The sequence below is a fragment of the Hemicordylus capensis genome, chromosome 4, assembly GCF_027244095.1.
Source record: "Hemicordylus capensis ecotype Gifberg chromosome 4, rHemCap1.1.pri, whole genome shotgun sequence".
Taxonomy (NCBI): domain Eukaryota; kingdom Metazoa; phylum Chordata; class Lepidosauria; order Squamata; family Cordylidae; genus Hemicordylus; species Hemicordylus capensis.
This window is the reverse complement of record NC_069660.1, coordinates 114,941,111-114,956,057: the sequence shown is the minus strand read 5'-3', so window position 1 is coordinate 114,956,057 and position 14,947 is coordinate 114,941,111. Positions and strand designations below refer to the sequence as shown.

The 14,947-nt window shown below is 43.3% G+C and overlaps 1 long non-coding RNA gene across 1 annotated transcript in view; it reads right to left on the bottom strand.

Annotated features, from left to right (window-relative positions):
• Positions 1-14,740, bottom strand: part of LOC128325044 (uncharacterized) — a 60,798-nt gene extending 46,058 nt beyond the window's left edge. The window contains exon 1 of the long non-coding RNA XR_008307237.1: positions 14,203-14,740. This is a non-coding gene — a long non-coding RNA (uncharacterized LOC128325044). The remainder of the gene's footprint in view (positions 1-14,202) is intronic.
• Positions 14,741-14,947: the final 207 nt, after the last annotated feature.

The following is a 14,947-nucleotide window of genomic DNA, read 5'->3' as shown; positions in this document are numbered from 1 at the left end:
ATATATTGCTCAACAATTAATTATTTTTTGTTTTGGAAGTGAGCAGCCCAAAATTCCCAGGATAGAATAAGTAAACATACATAAAATTCAATATTAAAATAAAGTGCTTAAAATAGTAGAAAGTAGCAGCTGCCAGCCACAAAAAGGAGAACCTTCTCAAAGTTTTCCATACATGACACCATACATGGTTAAAATAGCATATTTCCAAAAAGACTGCAGTGGTTGCGGGATGAAGAGTACCTATTTTCATCTTTGGTGGGCTTGTGCTAGGGTCTCATCCTTTTGGACAGAGGTATTCACAGAGATGGACAGGATTACAAACTATAAAATAGGATTAAGCTCCCAACTTGGGTTAGTAAATGTATTTTTCTGCACCCAATACAGATGTGACATTAAAAAATAATAATTTTGTATATGGTAACTCCTGCCAGATTAGCTATAGCCAAACATTGGAAAAATCAAACCATGCTGATGGATATCTGATATAAGAACTTATGACATATCACGATATCAGAAAAGCTAACTCATATTATTTGGTCCTGTTCAAACCAGGCTACAAATAATGTTTTTTATATAATTTGGTCAGATTTTAATTTCAGGGAAATTATGATTGTTTTCCTACCTTAGACAAATATTAGAATTTGAATGGACTGGTGAATAGGGGTTTGTTGTATTAGGTTGTGTTGTTGTGTTTGGCTCAATGTTGTTTAGTGTTGTAAATTTGTTTAAATAAAGATATGTAAAGATATTTAAAAATCTATTTAAAACAAACAAAAACAACTAAAAACCAGGTACATAATGTGCCAGAACTTGGGCTAATCCAAAGTCTTTCCCTAAGTTTAAAATATAAATTAAAGTGTGCTGTCAAGTCAGTTTTGACTCCAGGTGCCCACAGAGCCCTGTGGTTGTCTTTGGTAGAATACAGGAGGGGTTTACCATTGCCTCCTCCCACACGGTATGAGATGATGCCTTTCAGCATCTTCTTATATCGCTGCTGCCCAATATATAATAGGGTCTAAAAGATAATGGCGTTGATACAAGGTGAACTTCTCTGGAGAGGACATTCCTTGCTGCAGCACTATCCACCATTTCCATAGGTGAAGGGATATGGTCAAGGGACTCTGATCAAAAAGTCCAGGCAGGTTCATGTAGTGAAAAGCAGTCCTTAAGTACCCAGCTTCAAAGGCATTTAAAGGTATCTGTTAGCACTTCAAATTGTCAACTGGCAAATGGTGATGTATGTTCCTGTGCTGTTCCCAGAGAGTAGCCAAGTAAATACATGCAAAATCCATGCCGCCACCATGGATAAAGTTTCTGCATAGGGAATCTTGTCTTCTGAGAAGTGGCTCTTCACCTGAAATGAAAATGAAGGGCCACTACAATTCCTTTCAATTAGATCAGCTGTAGATGAATCTGTTGAATCTACTCTGAGTGCTTTATTTCTTGAAAAGAAAGGTCCTCCACACTGTTATGTGATTGTTTCTATGACCGTAATTGTACAAGCTACTATCAGTTGTGAACCTAACTGCAGGAAGAAGTTGCCAACAAGCAAATTTGCCTGAAGAAAGTCTGCAGTCACTAGGATTGACTTATTTGTCCTCCAAGCAGTTTTGGCAGATGCTCCTCATTGTTGGATGACGTGTTTGGTTCATGTCAACTAACGTAATTTCTCCTCTTTTCCAAACAGCATTTAGGGGAGGATAAGATAAAAAACTAAGCAAATAATTAATAGTCTATTAAGTCTGTACCTAACTATAGAATACAGAAAGCCGGTTTTTGGCCTTCACCTGGTGGCCATTATGGAGGCCGTGCACCTGTACACATAGGAGCCCATAATGGCCACTGGGCTGCCGGGTGAAGGCCGAAAACCAGGCTGAAGAGTGGCCGAACTGGCTGAAGGGGTGATTTTGAAGGCCAGCAGGGGAGGGGGAACCTCCACAGACACCCCCCCCGGTCACCTTCAGGAACTCCCCCGAGGGGAGTCAAAGGTACAAAAATGTTTTTTGTTGAGTTTTTTTAAACAAAACTAAGCTTGCTAACCCCCTGAACTTTCGAGGGTGTTCAGTTCGGGGTTGGACTGAACAGGGGGTGGTTCAGTTCGACCCTGAACGGTTGAACTGAATCGGTTTGACGTCAAACCTGTTTGCACACTCCTAGTGGTTGCTGCTTCAAATGCAGTGTCAGGGAAGGATCTCAGTGAGGTGAAATGATCTGTTTTTGCCATGTCAGTATTAGTGTATATGAATGAACCTCAGGTCTGGTTTTCACTTTTAGAGTTCAGTGACAATGTAAGTGCAAAGTGCAAAATAGAGAATGAAGGAGTACTTTTGATACAAAAATACTGGATGGAATGTAAGTAAGTTACCTATTTAAAGAACAAGATCCCTCAGAGTTGGGATTTCACAGTACTAGCCATGTTGCATTAAGATGAACCACGAACACTTTCCTCTCTTTTAACACATATGAACCAAATTTACTCAAACATCTTGTCTATCCGTTATCATTGCCCCCACCAAATAAAGGAAATATTGCATGTTGATGATTTCATGAAATATTAATTATTTTAATATTTCTCTTCTACTGCTCTATCCATTTTTAGCAGCTCAGAAAATGTTAAAAATATGGAGGAGAAGCACTTAGAAGAACTGTATTATGTGGGAATTCCAGCACCTTGTTAAAACAATTTTGCTAAAGACTAATATCTTTCTACAGAAAAATTATTTCAGTGCCGTGTCAGAACACAAACCACTGCTCCAATAATATAATTTTATGTTTTAAAAAAGTCTTGTTGGCTATAAGTATTCACTTAGAAAGCTAGATGCTCCAAGGAATTCTTTCCAGCCAAGGTACTACTCATCCTATTGTCAATTTTAGCTGACATATTCATCCATATCTCTCTTGGCTACACCTATGCTAAAACAACAGCATTGTAGGAGTAAGGTGGAAAGAACTGGTTATGACTGTGTTTATGAAGTGTGGGAAAATACACTCATTCAAACTTAGTGATGAATGACAAATTTTGAACTAAGGGATGGTTATCAAACTATTTGTACAAATATATTAAGTCCTAAGCTTTCAAATACTGAATTCACAATACTTTGTTTTGGTAATGTAAATTAGTATTACAAGTATAATGTTAACCATTCTCAGGTCTGCTCTCTTCAGTACTGCACATCTTTTGGATCCACATCTTCTGTCACGGCTTACCCATGCGGCCAACACTCCCCACCACGACACACATCATAGATATAGGCTAGCTTCACAAGTAATAATGGAACCATGGTTTCACACCCTGCCCCCCCTGCTCTCCCATCCAAATTCAGATGTTCAGGAGAGATGCCTTTCTGTAGTCAGCAGAGAGGTGGGGGGAGCTCTCTGTGCAGGCTTCCTTCTTGACAGAAGGACAGCTGGCACAGCCAATCAGGTCAGAGTTGAGGGAGGAGCTTTCTCTCTCAACTCCGATTCCAGGGCCAGCAGCTGGAGGTACTGATTTGGATGTTCCACAGGCTGCTTGGAACCCTGGGTTGTGGCAATGAAACTCACTGCAATCCAAGGGTTCAAGATTGGAGTCTCAATCTTGAATTCTCAGTTTGGTTGCCGCACCCAACTTCAGTTCTACGCATTTGGACATAATGTCCATGGAACCGTAGGCCTATTCAATGGAGGTTCTGCATTACATGTGAATGTGGCCATTGAGTTAGTCAGGAACAGTGCTGCATATGGCTCACTCCATGTCCTTTGGTCCCAGGTAGCAGAGAAAAAGTCAGAAGCACCATGATGCATGCACTAGAGACAGCTGTCTCACATGGAAACATGACACAAAGAAAACAAGGCAGGGAATTTTGATTCATCACCCCTGCACTATCCTAGAAGAGCAGTAATAGATGAAGTGCAGTAAGGCTTCTGAGAGTTTGTGGTGTTTCCCAGCTGAATACTGAGTTAGCTGTAACTAGGTGCTGCCATCTGAATAAGTGTTCAGGGCTATATTCTTTCTGTCACAAAAGGCTGCTAGTAATGATAGTGAATTCTATCAACTTGCAGTTCAGAAGCGGAATCTGGCAGTTTCTCTCAAGCACTCCTACAATACCAGAAACACATGACAGTATACAAACATTATCTCTCCAAGCTTGACTTTTAATCTGATATAAGGGTGAACTTGAGCCCTGGCTGCCGCCTACCCATTGCTTCCAAGATCTCTTGCTACTGACCTTTTTTCCATAGCTCCAACACCAGCAAGAGGCTGAAGATAAAGACTATTTCCCTGCTTCCCTTCTGGATGCCTAGTACATTGTCATCATGGTGTCAGAAGCAAGGAAGGCTGAGAATTATATCTGGGCAGAACATCTGCTAGGGATCAGTATTGCTGGAAATACTGAAGCCCTCCTTGCTTTTGGCACACGGTGATGACTGTGCACCAGGCATCAGGAAGAGGAGATGGACCAGAATATCCATTCTCCTGCTATCATTGGAGCCATATGAAAGGTCATTGGGGAAAGAGAAGACAGATGAATGGTGTTGGAGGCAAGCATGCAGGGGAAGGGGTATTGGCAATTTATGTAGGGTTCTAGGTGGGATTTGATTGTGTCCCCAACGACATCACTGGGGGTGGTATAGGATATGAACAGAATTTGAAAAGGGGACAACCAACAACAAACTATTTTCCAAGTGAAAATAGGAGGATAGTTCATTCTTCTGGCCTTGCAGATAGGCCTATCTGGTTGGGCTTTGCCCATCACAGCCCTTAGGACAAAAGGGAGACATGGAAAATAGTAAATAAAGCCAAATCTGGCCATGCTGAGTCCAGCTCTCCTCAACAATGTGCACAGCTATTATCTGTACTTGTTCAACTATTTGGCTGATTTAGCTACTCTTAGGTGCTCGGGTGTGGGAAACGGCTGATCAACCTATATGTGCAGGAGAATGGCAAGTTTCAAGCCTAATATATTTTAAATATTTGAATATGACCCACTGAATGCTACATTAGAGCTGAAATATCTTTCCTCAGTTGAGGGCAATGATCATTGTACCTCTATTCCATGATTAGTTTATGTATTATATAATGAGTGTAACTATTATAAGTACTTAACATTCTATCGATCATGAAATCAAAATCATCCCTCCCTGGCCCAATGTCCAGCTGAAGGATCAAAGCAAAGAGTCTATACATGCAGCCTCATTTGTAAAGCCACCATAATATATGAGACTGTACAACGTCTTTACAGCTGACCTGGAAATGAAGGTATTCACCTGAACTTGCAGTTCATATTCCTTTTAGAACACAAGTAAAATAATAAGTGCTTTAACTGTCAGCTTAAACTGAAGATTTTTTTGGATGGGTGTATTGTTTTCTGTACATAGTGGAATACTCAGGTGATGAGCCTGGTCTCATGAGCAGCCTAGCCTGGTCTCATGTGTTGTGCTGGAATTCTCATGGATCTTGGCACTCCTGCCCAGCCTAACCCCACTCCCAAACCTGGCTCTTAGCTGAGGTTAAGGGAGCAAGTACTCTCTTAACCCGACTACCAGGATCATGTGTCTCCTTGAGCTGCACGCAGCCCAAGGAGACACAGAGCCAGGTACCTAGAGTGCCTGCCTGATGGGGGATCCCATCATTGTACCCCACTCATGGACCTGTGTATTTGTGGGATATTCAGTAGGGGTGTGCACGGAACCACAGAGCTGCGGTCCGGCACTGGGGTGGGGGGTTCCATCAAGGGCGGGGGGGGGCCTTTACTTACCCCTCCCGCGCTTTCCACACGCTGCAACTGTAATTATTCTAATAATCGCTCCTCCGTTGGTGGCTCCTCCGATGGCTCCTCCAGTTAAAAAAATGGCCGCCCCCTTGTAGCCCCGGCCCCCTGCTGCTACCGCCCCCTTGAAACCCCCTCCCACCCCATTAAATCTCGCCCCGGGCCCCGATTGATAACTTCAGAGGCGAGCGCACGCAGAAGCCTTCCTAAAGTCATTTGCAGCCTGAGCCCGGCAGGGAAGGGGGCGGGAGGACATCCCCCCGCCACCCGTTTCCCTGCCGGTCTGCAAAGGTAAAAGTACTTTTGCAAAAGTACTTTTTCTTTTGCAAAAGTAAAAGTACTTCTGCAGACCGGCAGGGAAACGGGCGGCGGGGGGATGTCCTTCTGCTCCCTTCCCTGCCGAGCTCAGGCTGCAAATGACTTTAGGAAGGCTTCTGCGCATGCAGAAGCCTTCCTAAAGTCATTTGCAGCCTGAGCCCGGCAGGGAAGGGGGCGGGAGGATATCTCCCCACCGCCCGCCCGCTCGCCTCTGAAGTTATCGATCGGGGCCCGGGGCGAGATTTAAGGGGGCGGGAGGGGGCTTTAAGGGGGCGGGAGGGGGTTTCAAGGGGGCGGCAGCAGCAGGGGGCCGGGGCTACAAGGGGGCAGCCATTTTTTTAACTGGAGGAGCCATCAGAGGAGCCGCCAACGGAGGAGCGATTATTAGAATAATTACAGCTGCAGCGTGTGGAAAGCGCGGGAGGGGTAAGTAAAGCCCCCCCCCGCCCTTGATGGAACCCCCCACCCTACCCTCCCGAACCAAAACCACCCCGTGACCGGACCGGTCTGGAGGCCTTTAGAATGGCCTCCGAACTGGTCCGTGCACATTCCTAATATTCAGAGGCTGGGATGTGTTGTCCCAGTGCAGCGTGGATTGTCTGGAAGTGTATTCCGCACTCACAACAGTATTTTTTTGCTTGTCTGGGGGTTATGTCTGGGAGAAGGGGAGTTTGAGCAGCCTCACCCCCACACCCCTCCCCACCCACCCAGTCATGTGACTGGCCCCACTGTTTCAAAATGAAGAACATTTCCTTCTTGGCTTATTATATGTTTCAGGCATGCATTATCTTGCAAGTGATATAATTCACCTGGGCCACATGGATTTGGATAACAGCAGCTACATTCATTCATCACCTATATGCCATTCATTTCCACTTCTAACATTAGCATGCTATATTGCTCTTTGTGGTGATGAAACAAAATATAATGTCAGAAGTTGTCTACTCAGAAGTGTAGGATCACCAAGTTGACCTAGACCAGCAGCCAAGCAGGCAGGTTCATCCTTAAAATATGGCACATTTACTGAAAAAGAACCATTTGATTTTCAGTATGAACACAGAGTCAGCTCATAACCTGTGGCTCAGTTAGCAGGCTCTGTCGATCTTCTTTTCAGTCCCTTTATGGTTTCAAGGTCAGCATCTTTGCCAATACATCACTCCTTAGTGGCATACCCTGGAGATATATAGATCATACACTTCAGCTTCCCATACTGGATTTGTCATCTAAATAAAAATGATGTGCAGTCAAAAATCATGCTTTGTGTAGTCCTGATAGGAAAATTAGAAGTTTGTATTATAAGCAAAACATATCAGCTGGTCTGTAATGTATCTACTTAGCCTGATCCTATCCAGCTGTGGCAACTTTTAGCAGCATACACCCTGTCACTATGGCATAACAACACAGTAAAAAGAAACACAGGCAGACAACTCTTTTGCTCATTATGGGACGTTCCTCTGTTGCAATGCCCCCCCCCAATCCATGGGGTACTGCATGTTGGGTCTGTTGCCAGTGCTGTGCCATGTTGGGACAAAAGGTCTGGGATACTGTTAAAGTAGTAATTGGTGTTGGTGGGGTACACCAATTAAGGATCTGATTTCTGATACAAGTAGGGTGTGAGGTGGGGCAAGAAAAAGAGAGAAGATAAAAACTCCTTTGTTTCCTCCCTCACACTGCCTATCTTCAGTTTAAGATCCCGGCATTCCCAGAAGGTAAGACAGCTGGGAAATGAGAAAGGGCAACATCCATGAGGCAGCCAGGACCTCAGAAAAAGCAAGGTAGGAGAAATAGAAAAGCAAAGTTGGAAAACTCTCCTCTCCTCCTACCATGATTAAGAACAGGGTGCAAAAACTGGGCTACCCTGCTTTGAGCAACATGGATTGGAGGGATTTTCATGAGCTCACACAGCTATGCAAACCAGGGTACAACACCTTCTACCCTGATGCTGATGGTTGTGTGAACAGGCCTAGTATTCCCTAACCCAGGCCTAGCTTGGGTTAGGCTGCTTGTGTGCAGCGTCGGGATCTGAGCTGATCCTGGTGCTGCCCACCTGCCTACCCCTACTTTTTACCCCAGCTGTTAGTCAAGGTTTAAGGGTACTGGTGCACCCTTAACTCCAGCGCTGGGGTCATATGTGCAAGCAGTCCACGCACACACAGAATTGGGTGCCTAGAGTGTCCAGTGATGAGTGGTAGATATCTGGAGGATAGTTGTGGGATATCTGGAGGCTGGGATCAGAGGCGCTCTTAACCCTGGACTTCAGGGCCAAAGTCCAGGGCCTTCACACTCCCTGGGCCCCACCCCCCAAATCAACTTTAGTCTGTCCTGGGTGGTGTGGTCGCCATGCCACACTGCCGGCCTGTGCTGTGCCGGACGGCTGAGTGTGATTGTGACCTGAGTCGAGTGCTTTAGAGACAGAGGGGGTAGTGGGGAAAGAAATATATGGGATGGGAATATACTCTGGAATGCTCTCCCAGTGGCCATTCATTCCTCGGACTCCATCACGGCTTTTAGAAAGCTTGTAAAGACTTGGCTTTTTACCCAGGCTTTTACATAATCGTTTTTACTGCTGCCTCGGTGTGTTTTTATCTGTTGTATTGTTTTTATGCCTGTTTTTATATGTTTTTAGCTTGATGTTTTTACTGCTTTTTTATTGTATGTTTTAATTTTTGTAAACCGCCTTGGGGTTGTTTTTAATGAAAGGCGGTATAGAAATGTAAAAATAAAATAAAATAAATAAAATAAAATATGTTATTTGTTAAAATGTTTCTGCTAATGCATATTTGCACAAATATACCTGTTTTATTTTCTTACATTCTTGTGAGTTCAGTAACTGTGTGTGCCCTCAAGAACCCATGTGTTAAAAAATACTGCATGTGTCACAGGATGTGTGTGTGTGTGTGTGTGTGTGTGTGTGTAAAGGGATGATGCTTAACTCAGTGGGGGTGGGGCTCCAGTGGGGGGAGCCCTTAGATCCAGGCTCCAAACTTGCCTAGATGCATATCTGGATGGGATGCATTGTTCCAGCCTCTGGAGATCCACACTGCCAGGAACAGCATGGATTGTGTAGGTGTAGCAGCATGCTGAAGAATGGAATGCTGGTCATCTTGGGGAAAGTAGGTTCATCCCTGCCTCTCCCCCCTCCCCCTCCACACACCCTCCTTCCTGTCCTCCTGGTTATGTGAATAGTCCTAATGGCCGACATCCTGATTAACAAAGTGAAGATATGACTTGAGTTGTGTTCTTGAGCAGGAAATGGCTCTTAACACAGCCTCACATCCTAAATGTGTGCACATGGAGGGTGGGGTTGGGTCACTTATATTCCCTGATGTGCGACTTCTCAGGCTCATATTTTTGGAAGGCACAGAACACTTCCAGAGGCAGGAAAGATCCGCAAAAATGGTGTGCTGCAGAAGTGGGGAAGCCCCCGTTGCATATTTGCCTCATTAATAAGGTTGTCAGCCAGTGTCTGAAACACCTTACAGCTTGGGAGTATGTGCATTATTTTCTCTCCCTGGCAGCTTGAAAGACTATTTATGGGATGGGGCCATAGCTCAGTGGTGGAGCATCTCTTTTGCATGCACATGGTCCCAGGTTCAATCTTGGGGATCTCTAGGTTGGACTGAGAAAGACTCCTACCAAAAACCTGAACATAGGAAGCTACCTTATACCGAGTCAAACCATTGGTCCATCTAGCTCAGTATTGTCTACACAGACTGGCAGCAGCTTCTCCAAGGTTGCAGGCAGGAGTCTCACTCAGTCTTGTCTTGGAGATCCAGGAAAGGAACTTGGAACCTTCTACATGCAAACATTCAATTGTTCTTCCCAGAGTGGCCTAATCCCCTAATGGGAATATCTTACAATACTCACAGATATAAAGGCTATTCATATGACAACCAGGCAGGTGTGTGTGTGTGTGTGTGTGTGTGTGTGTGTGTGTGTGTGTGTGGCAGGGTCCAACTCACTCACCCCGCAAACAAAGAAATGCTACTGGGAGTGTAGTTCGCGCTCCCAGACAATCCACACTGCTCCAAGTAGTGCGGATCTGCTGATTACAAAATTAAGTCAGAGAGATCCTGAATGGAGTGGCATATATTTCAATTTCATTTGGAACCCCAGTTCAGCAATACAGGTAAGACCTTTGTTATGAAATGAATGAGATAACAAAAATGGATATTGGTGATACAAACACAAATGAGATATTAACAAATAGATAACAAAGTGTAAAAGGTAAAGTGTGCCATTGAATTGATGTCGACTCCTGGCAATCACAGAGCCTTGTGGTTGACTTTGGTAGAATACAGGAGGGGTTTACGATTGCCTCCTCCCACACAGTATGAGACGATGGTTTTCAGCATCTTCCTATATGGCTGCTGCCCGATATAGGTGATTCCCATAGTCTGGGAAACATACTAGTGGGGATTCAAACCGGCAACCTCTGGCTTGCTAATCAAATCATTTCCCCACTGCACCATTAGGTGGTAGATGGGTTTTAATAACAAAGACAATGAGAAACAAAAAATCCACCTTGCACATTCCCATATGCAACTGGAAGTGTGTTTGCTCTCCAATAAAGTTACCTAAAGCATCAGAGTCTTGTTGCCATTGATATGCTATGAAGTACACACTTTTTCCAACCTGTACAATATGCTCCATGTCAGAAAAAGCCTAGTAATGCATAAAACATTGCTGAAGACGATAGTCAGTACTACAAGGTTTCCTTCCAGTAGAACTTCTTGCCAGAAAAACAACTAAGCAGACAACAATTTCTATTGTTCCTTGGGATTTCCCCCCAAGTCCCAGCAGGCCTGTGTTTGCTGAGGTTTTCTTGAACATTTTTCCTTTTTGACTTCTCAGGATGTGAACTGTCTAGAACGTATTGCAGCAGCAAACCTGATTTATAAGTGAGATCACTAAAGACTAAATTGGTGCTAAATAAAAGGCATTTAATGATAGCCACAAGCTTAATCCAAACCAGGTAATTCATCGTTTGCAAGAACTAAGTTTCAGTGCAATTTATTTGGGGGCACAAAGAAGGTTTTATGTCCCGTCCCCCCATGTCAGAGGTGCCTCAAGCGTAGCAATTAAAATAGTTACTCTACAAAACCAAATACATCCTATTCTTTAACAACAACAACAACAACATCAAAGGAGCTTCCAATGCAAACTTGCTTTTGTTACTATGTCTGCTCATAGTAAGTAGATGGAACATATAGGCAATGTAGGTTATGACATTAAAGATTTGTAATACCTATCGCAGTAATAACCTTTTCATCAATTAAAATGATGCAAGCAGAGACCTGTTCTGTGGCTAAATTAATGAAAGATGCTGGAATAAGATATGTCATTCAGTGAATTGCAATGCAAAATATATGTATAAAATTTAGTTATAACCCTCTTTTTCTTTCTCTTGATGAAACCAACTTGTGCATGTGCTTATTCCTGACATTTGGCTTCATTGGTTCTGTCTGATCAAACACAATAGCATGCATAAAAGCTCTTGGTGCATTGCAAAACGCTATAAAGTTGTTCTCACAACCTCTTACCCGGGCTGTGGGCAGGGGGGTGGGGACGCAGGCTCCTATGTGCCTCCCCACAGTCTATTGTTTCTCAAAGCGTGCCACTTGTGCATCCACATGTGCATGGGGCAGTGAGCGACAGAGCACTGGCAGCCGAGTTCAAAGCCATGCTGGGTCCTTCACAGAGCAGCTGCTCTTAGTATTGCAGTCACTTCACACTGCGTGGCCGCTCATTCCCGCCAGCTCAGTGCTGAAAATGGTGCCGGGCCAGTAGGGAACTCACTTATCCAGGGGTGATTGTGCCTACCGAGGTAGAATAAACTAAGGGTTTGTTTTACCTTGGTAAAGCTCTGGGTAGGAGAGCTGGGCTACCCAAGACGGGAGCAGTCAGGGCTACAAGGCTCCTCGAGCTCCAGGTGAACCAGGCAGATTATGTCATGAGAACAACCTTAATGTACTGCCATTTTCAGTCTATAGGTTCATGGATTTCTAGGAAGAACTCTGATGGTGAGGATTAACCAACCTATGGTCTATTTCTCCTCCTCTTCCTCAAATTGAGAGCCAGTGTGGTGTAGTGGCTAGAGTGCTGGACTATGACTGGGGAGACCTGAGTTCAAATCCCCATTCAGCCATGATACTAGCTAGGTGACTCTGGGCCAGTCACTTCTCTCTCAGCCTAACCTATTTCACAGGGTTGTTGTGAGGAGAAACCTAAGTATGTAGTACACCGCTCTGGGCTCTTTGGAGGAAGAGTGGGATATAAAATGTAAAATAAATAAATAAAAAATAAATCTAATGTAATTGTCTTTTCTCTCCCATTAGTCATAAGCTTGCTATGATTTATCATCCTTCTGGATAGCTTCCTTTCCTTTAGGGCCTTGGCTCTTGGTTAACAGCATCACCAGTGGTCAGGCACCAGAAGGTTCTGCAGAGCAATGGGAGAGCTCTGCAGAGCTGCATCTGTGGGATGGCATGAGTCAATCCTGAGTCCGTCTACAGCTAGACCCGCATAAACACTTCCTCCACCTTCTGGACCTTTTTGTATTTAAATTGTAACCTGCTTTAGAAGCCTGTTCAGGCTGGAACTTATAATACTGTATTTAAACAAATTGAAGATGGCTCTGAACCTGACGACCAGCTTTAAAAAGCTGAGGTTAAAATACATTTATACCTGAATTTACTCAAAAGTAACAGGACTCTAAATCTCTTAATATCTAATATTAAAAACCTAGGAAAAAAATCCTAGCCTTGGATTCAGGTAAATCCAGTAAATATGTGTTGCTCTTTACTTCCTCACTTCCTTCGTTTCTGCTTGCTGGTTTTAATTTCTATGTTGATTATTCAAATTATGTCATTTCACACTTTTTCCTTTCTTTTTTTTACAGTCTTCTGCTATCTGATATCCCCTGCTAACAGAGCAAAGAGGCACCTTTTAATGTGGTGATTCTCTTTATTTAGCAGGGGGAGAGTAACTGGCCCTATCCACCTCCAGCACAGGACCTCCAGTGATTGTTGCTGGTGTCTATCTTGTGTTTCTTTTTAGAATGTGATCCCTTTGGGGACAGGGAGCCATCTTATTTATTTATTATTTCTCTGTGTAAACAGCCCTGAGCCATTTTTGGAAGGGTGGTATAGAAATCGAATTCATCATCATCATCATCATCATCATCGAGAAGAAAGAAAAACAAGTTAAAATAATCACCATAGCAATACCAGGGGATAGCAGAATAGAAGAAAAAGAAATAGAAAAAATCACAAAATACAAAGATCTACAAATTGAAATTGAAAGGCTGTGGCAGAAAAAGACCAAAATAATCCCAGTGGTAATTGGTGCCCTGGGTGCAGTTCCAAAAGATCTTGAAGAGCACCTCAACACCATAGGGGCCACAGAAATCACCATCAGCCAATTACAAAAAGCAGCTTTACTGGGAACAGCCTATATTTTGTGATGATATCTATAATAACCAACAGTATTGATGATAAAATTCTGGCATCCCAGGTCTTTGGGAAGGACTCGATGTCTGGATAAAACAAACCAGTCAATAACACCTGTCTGACTGTGTAAACAAGAAATAATAATTTTATTACACTATTGTGCCATTCAGACAAACCTTTCCTTAGTGTTTCATTCTACACTTTAAATTTTTATCCATATGTATTAAGACCAGTTTTCAGCTGTTCAAGAACTTTTCTATGCCTCTATACCACGATTAAGTAGCATAGACCAGGTTGATGTGCAGAACATGTAATGTGTTCATTATGCAGGTGTTCTGCACATCAACCTGATTTATGTAAACATACTGTTTGAAAAAAAGGAGAGGATATCATGCATATCATGCCTAAGTGTGTATGTGCCATGGAGTGATTGAATGACAGATTTCTTTGTCTGTGCACTCTGGAGCAAGTTTCTCCACCACCCAAAGGATTCCCACCTAGGTTAATGAACTCAGCTTGATTTGTATGTTGACCGCATTCCATTTTAGCTTTCTATTTTGCCTTCCCTTCTCTCCTTTTCCCTTTTCAGTTCCACATTTCTGATTATTCTTTCAGCCATTCTCTCTGGATATCTCAGGATCACCTAAAGCTTCATATGAACAGAACTCATTCAATTGCCTTACCTTCTAAATCATCCATCTCAGCTTTTTTTACTGCTTCTGATGAGGTTTCGTGTTGCACTGCTCTGATCCTGTCACAGTCTCAGTGTCGTCTTCCATTCCTACTTATTTCCCACCAGATGGATTTTGTTGCCAGATCTTGCCATTCCCCCCCTTTTCCATGTTGCTAAAATTAATCATTTTCCATCTGCTTCTACTACAAAAATGCTTGCTCAGTGTTTAATCGTGTCTCATCTTGATTAATGTAATGCTCTGCTTTTTGCATTCACCCTTTTCACCTTAAACTTCTGGTCTTTGTCCAGAACTTGTCTGCCTACGCTTTGTATCTTTTTCATAGTTATGTTACTCCTTTCAGTTGTTCGCTTCACAAGCGATTCATCTCCTATTCAATTGGATTTTTTGGTTTTCACTTTATGGCTTTTTCTTATCCTCTCGCTCTGATTTCCCATTATACTACAGTTTGGCTCTTCAGTCATTTGACACTGTTTTTGCTATAAAGCCAAATATTTCCTGAACTATCAACCGGTTCGAGTTTTGTGTTGCTTTTCCTATGTCTGGAATGTTCTTCTGGAACAGATTCCTCAGGGCTTAGTCTGACATTGCAAGACATATAGAGCGACTATATGTCGTGACATCATCATTCTGTGCAATCCCTGCCCTGGCTTAATTTATTGGCAGTCAGTCACAGAGCCAGGGAATGCACAGTGTGATGACATTGTGCCACACACTGTGCTCACCCAGACCTTAC